Below are 5,921 nucleotides of genomic sequence, written 5' to 3' on the forward strand. Positions count from 1 at the left end.
TCCTCAATGTCCCCTCAATGTCCCCCAATGTCCCCTCAGTGTCCCCTCACTGTCCCCTCAATGTCCCCTCAGTGTCCCCTCAATGTCCCCTCAATGTCCCCCCAATGTCCCCTCACTGTCCCCCCAATGTCCCCTCAATGTCCCCTCATTGTCCCCTCAATGTCCCCTCAGTGTCCCCTCAATGTCCCCCCAATGTCCCCCCAATGTCCCCCCAATGTCCCCTCAATGTCCCCTCAGTGTCCCCTCAATGTCCCCTCAATGTCCCCCCCATTGTCCCCTCAGTGTCCCCCTCAATGTCCCCCCAATGTCCCCCCAATGTCCCCTCAGTGTCCCCCCAGTGTCCCCCCAATGTCCCCTCAATGTCCCCTCAATGTCCCCTCAGTGTCCCCTCAATGTCCCCCCAATGTCCCCTCACTGTCCCCTCAGTGTCCCCCCAATGTCCCCTCAATGTCCCCGTCACTGTCCCCTCAGTGTCCCCCCAATGTCCCCCCAATGTCCCCTCACTGTCCCCCCAGTGTCCCCCCAATGTCCCCTCAATGTCCCCTCAATGTCCCCTCATTGCCCCCTCAATGTCCCCCCAATGTCCCCTCAGTGTCCCCTCAATGTCCCCTCACTGTCCCCTCACTGTCCCCTCAATGTCCCCCCAATGTCCCCTCAATGTCCCCCCAATGTCCCCTCAATGTCCTCTCACTGTCCCCCCAATGTCCCCTCACTGTCCCCTCAATGTCCCCTCAATGTCCCCTCATTGCCCCCTCAATGTCCCCCCAATGTCCCCTCAGTGTCCCCCTCAATGTCCCCTCAATGTCCCTCAATGTCCCCTCAATGTCCCCCCAATGTCCCCTCAATGTCCCCTCACTGTCCCCTCAGTGTCCCCTCAATGTCCCCTCACTGTCCCCTCATTTTCCCCTCAATGTCCCCTCACTGTCCCCTCAGTGTCCCCCTCAATGTCCCCTCACTGTCCCCCCAATGTCCCCTCAATGTCCCCTCACTGTCCCCCCAATGTCCCCTCACTGTCCCCTCAATGTCCCCTCACTGTCCCCTCAGTGTCCCCCCAATGTCCCCCCAATGTCCCCTCAATGTCCCCCCAATGTCCCCTCACTGTCCCCTCATTGTCCCCCTCAGTGTCCCCCTCAATGTCCCCCCAATGTCCCCCCAATGTCCCCTCAGTGTCCCCTCACTGTCCCCTCAGTGTCCCCTCAATGTCCCTCCAATGTCCCCCCAATGTCCCCTCACTGTCCCCGTCCCATCCCCACATTGACTCCCCTTAGCACGGGACCCCCCTGGACACCCCCAAAAACACCTGGAGACCCCCCAAAAAAACACCAAAAACACCTGGAGACCCCAAAAAACATCTGGAGACCCCCCTGGATACCCCCAAAAAACACCAAAACCACCTGGAGACCCTAAAAAACAACTGAAATCACCCAAAAACACCTCGAGACCCCCAAAAAAAACCACCTGAAACCCCCCAAAAATCGGCTGGAGACCCCAAAAAACCGGCTGGAGACCCCCCTGGACATCCCCAAAAACATCTGAAACCACCCCAAAAAACATCTGGAGCACACCTGGACCCCCCAAAAACCACCTGGAGACCCCCCTGGAGCCCCCCAAAACACCTGGACCCCCCAAAAACCACCTGGAGACCCCTTGGATCCCCCAAAACCACCTGGAGACCCCTCCCCAAATACCTGGACCCCCCCAAAACACCTGGAGATCCCCCCTGGACCCCCCCAAAACCCCCAGGGGACCCCTCCCCAAATACCTGGAGGCCCCTGGACCCCCCAAAACCACCTGGGGACCCCTCCCCAAATACCTGGAGCCCCCCTGGACCCCCCCCCAAAACCACCTCGAGACCCCCCTGGAGCTCCCCAAAACACCTGGACCCCCCCAAAAACCACCTGGAGACCCCTCCCCAAATACCTGGAGACCCCAAAACACCTCGAGGCCCCCTGGACCCTCCCAAAAACCACCTGGAGACCCCTCCCCAAATACCTGGAGCCCCCTGGACCCCCCCCCCAAAACCACCAGGAGACCCCTTCCCAAACACCTGGAGGCCTCTGGACCCCCCAAAACCACCTGGGGACCCCTCCCCAAATACCTGGACCCCCCCAAACACCTTGAGACCCCCCTGGACCCCCTCAAAAACCACTTGGAGACCCCTCCCCAAACACCTGGAGGCCCCTGGACCCCCCCAAAAACCACCTGGAGACCCCTCCCCAAATACCTGGAGCCCGCTGGACCCTCCCCAAAACCACCTCGAGACCCCCCTGGACCCCCCCAAAACACCTTGAGACCCCCAAAACCCCCTGGAGACCCCTCCCCAAATACCTGGAAGTCCCTGGACCCCCCAAAACCACCTGGAGACCCCTCCCCAAATACCTGGACCCCTCCAAAAACACCTGGACTCCCCCCCAAATACCTGGACCCCCCCAAAAAGCCCCTGGAGACCCCTCCCCAAATACCTGGACCCCCCAAAAACCCCCTGGAGACCCCTCCCCAAATACCTGGAGCCCCTGGACTCCCCCCAAAACCACCTCGAGACCCCCCTGGACCCCCCCAAAAACCACCTGGAGACCCCTCCCCAAAACACCTCGAGATCCCCCTGGACCCCCCAAAACCACCTGGAGACCCCTCCTCAAATACCTGGACCCCCCCAAAACACCTCGATATCCCCCCTGGACCCCCCCAAAAAACCACCTGGACCCTCCCAAAAACCACCTGGAGACCCCCTTGGATCCCCCAAAACCCCCTGGGGACCCCTCCCCAAATACCTGAAGGCCCCTTAAACCACCTGAAACTCCCCCTAAACCATCTCGAGACCCCCCAAAAACCACCTGGAGACCCCTCCCCAAATACCTGGACCCCCCCAAAACACCTTGAGACCCCCCTGGACCCTCCCAAAAACCACCTGGAGACCCCTTGGATCCCCCAAAACCACCTGGAGACCCCTCCCCAGATACCTGGACCCCCCCCAAAACCCCCTGGGGACCCCTCCCCAAACACCTGGACCCCCCCCAAAACCCCCTGGGGACCCCTCCCCAAATACCTGGAGTCCCCTGGACCCCACCCCAAACCACCTGGAGACCCTCCCCAAATACCTGGACCCCCCCAAACCCCCCTGGACCCCCCCCACGTGCGCCCCCTCCCCTCATTTCCCCATTTTCCCGCAGGTTCCTGTGGCTCCGACGCCTCCGTGGGACCCCCGGGACCCCCCCCGGGATTTTGGGGGTTCAGGGGGGGGGTCCCCGACCCCTCCCCCAGCCGCTGGTGCCCGCCGGGGTTCCTGGCTTTGGGATTTTTGACCTTTTTCACCCAAAATCACATTGCCAGGGATTTCCAACGGGCCCCAGCCCCCGCTGCCGCCCGGGGAGCCTTGGGTTGGTTTGATTTTTATTTTTATTTTATTTTATTTTTATTTATTTTATTTTATTTTAATTTTATTTTATTTTATTTTATTTTATTTTATTTTATTTTATTTTATTTTATTTTATTTTTTATTTATTTTATTTTATTTTTATTTTATTTATTTATTTTATTTTATTTTATTTTATTTTTTATTTTATTTTATTTCATTTCATTTTTTATTTATTTTATTTTATATTTTATTTTATTTTATTTTATTTTTATTTTATTTCATTTATTTCATTTCATTTTTTATTTATTTTATTTTATATTTTATTTTATTTTATTTTATTTTTTATTTTATTTTATTTTATTTTTTATTTATTTTATTTTAATTTTGGGGTTTTTTTTGGGGGGGGTTTGGGGGTGTTTTGGGATTTTTTTTTGTTTTTTTGGGGGGGGTTATTTAGGGTTTTTTTGGGGGCGTTTTATGGGGTTTTTTGGGGGGTGGTTTTTGGGATTTTTTGGGGGGATTTTTTTTATTTTTTGGGGGTTATTTAGGGTTTTTTTGGGGGAGTGTTATGGGTTTTTTTGGGGGGGTGTTTTGTGGGGTTTTTTGGGATTTTTGGCGGGATTGTTTTAATTTTTTGGGGGTTATTTTGGGTTTTTTTTTTTGTGTTTTTTGGGGTAGTTTTATGGTTTTTTTGGGGGGTTTTTTGGGTTATTTTTTGGGTTATTTTTTTGGGTTATTTTCTGGGTTATTTTTTGGGGTAGTTTGGGTTTTTTTGGGGGTTTTTTTTGGGGAATTTTTTGGGGTTTTTTGGGTTTCTTTTCTGGTTTTTTTTGCGGGTGGTTTTGGGGATTTTTTTGGGGGTTATTTTGGGGTTTTTTTGCGTTTTTTTGGGGGAGTTCTATGGGGTTTTTGGGTTTATTTTTTGGGGTTTTTTTGGGGGGGCTGTTTTTGGGGAAAATTTTTTGTTTTTTTGGGGGTTTTTGGTGGGTTTTTTTGGGGTGTTTTTGGGGTGTTTTTGGTTTTTTGGGGTTTTTTTGGGGGTTGTTTTGAAGGTTTCTTTGTGTGGTTTTTGAGGTGTTTTTGGTCAGTTTTGGGTGTTTTTGCGGTGTTTTTTTTGGGGTATTTTTGGAAGATTTTTGGGGTGAATTTTGAGGTGTTTTTGGGGTATTTTTGGAAGATTTTTGGGGTGAATTTTGAGGTATTTTTGTGTATTTTGGGTATTTTTGGGCTGGTTTTGAGGGATTTTTGGGCTGTTTTTGAGGGATTTTTGGGCTGTTTTTGAGGGGTTTTTGGGTGTTTTTTGGGTTTGTTTTGGGGCTTTTTTGGGGGTTGTTTTGAAGGTTTTTTTGTGTGGTTTTTGGGGTGTTTTTTGTGAGTTTTGGGGCGTTTTTGGGGTGTTTTTTGGGTTTGTTTTGGGGTTTTTTTGGGGGTTGTTTTGAAGGTTTTTTGTGTGGTTTTTGGGGTGTTTTTGGTGAGTTTTGGGGCGTTTTTGGGGTGTTTTTTGGGGTATTTTTGGAAGATTTTTGGGGTGAATTTTGAGGTGTTTTTGGGGTATTTTTGTGTGTATTTTGGGGTATTTTTGGGCTGTTTTTGTGGGATTTTTGGGCTGTTTTTGAGGGATTTTTGGGATATTTTTGAGGGATTTTTGGGCTGTTTTTGAGGGATTTTTGGGCTATTTTTGAGGGATTTTTGGGCTGTTTTTGAGGGATTTTTTGGGTGTTTTTTGGGTTTTTTTGGGGGTTGTTTTGAAGGTTTTTTCTGTGGTTTTTCGGGGTGTTTTTGGTGAGTTTTGGGGCGTTTTTTGGGGTGTCTGGGGGGCAGGGCTTAGCCCACCTGTGAACAGAGTCCAGCAGCGCCGTGTTCACAGTGGCTAAGTTCCGCCCCCCGCCCCCTTTTACCCACGCCGAGGGAAGACCCCTCCCCAAAATAACGAAAATTCGAAATTCATTTAAATTTTAGGTCCCCCCCCCAAAAAAAAAACCCCGCTTAGAGTTCCAGGATCGCCCTAAAAATCTGAATTTTCACCCCAAAAATTCAGAGTTTCATGACATGATGGAATCACAAGACCCCTCCCCAATTTGTGGGACCCCCTCCCCAAAATAACAAAAATTTTAAATTAATTAAAATTTTAGGCTCCCCCCCCCAAAAAAACCCTTGTTTATAGTCCTAAAAATCTGAATTTCAGCCCAAAAATTCAGAGTTTTGCAGGATGATGGAATCACGAGACCCCTCCCCAAATTGTGGGACCCCTCCCTCCAAAAAAAAATTAAAAATTAATTGAAATTTGAGACTCTCCCCCTCAACAAAACCCCGTTTAGAGCCCTAAAAATCTGAATTTTCACCCCAAAAATTCAGAGTTTCATGACATGATGGCATCACAAGACCCCTCCCCAATTTGTGGGACCCCCTCCCCAAAATAAGAAAAATTTCAAATTAATTAAAATTTAAAACTTTAGGCTCCTCCCCCCCCCCAAAAAAACCTTGTTTATAGTTCTAAAAATCTGAATTTCAGCCCAAAAATTCAGAGTTTTGCAGGATGATGGAATCACGAGACCCCTCCCCAAAT

This window comes from Zonotrichia albicollis, chromosome 32, assembly GCF_047830755.1.
Source record: "Zonotrichia albicollis isolate bZonAlb1 chromosome 32, bZonAlb1.hap1, whole genome shotgun sequence".
NCBI lineage: Eukaryota > Metazoa > Chordata > Aves > Passeriformes > Passerellidae > Zonotrichia > Zonotrichia albicollis.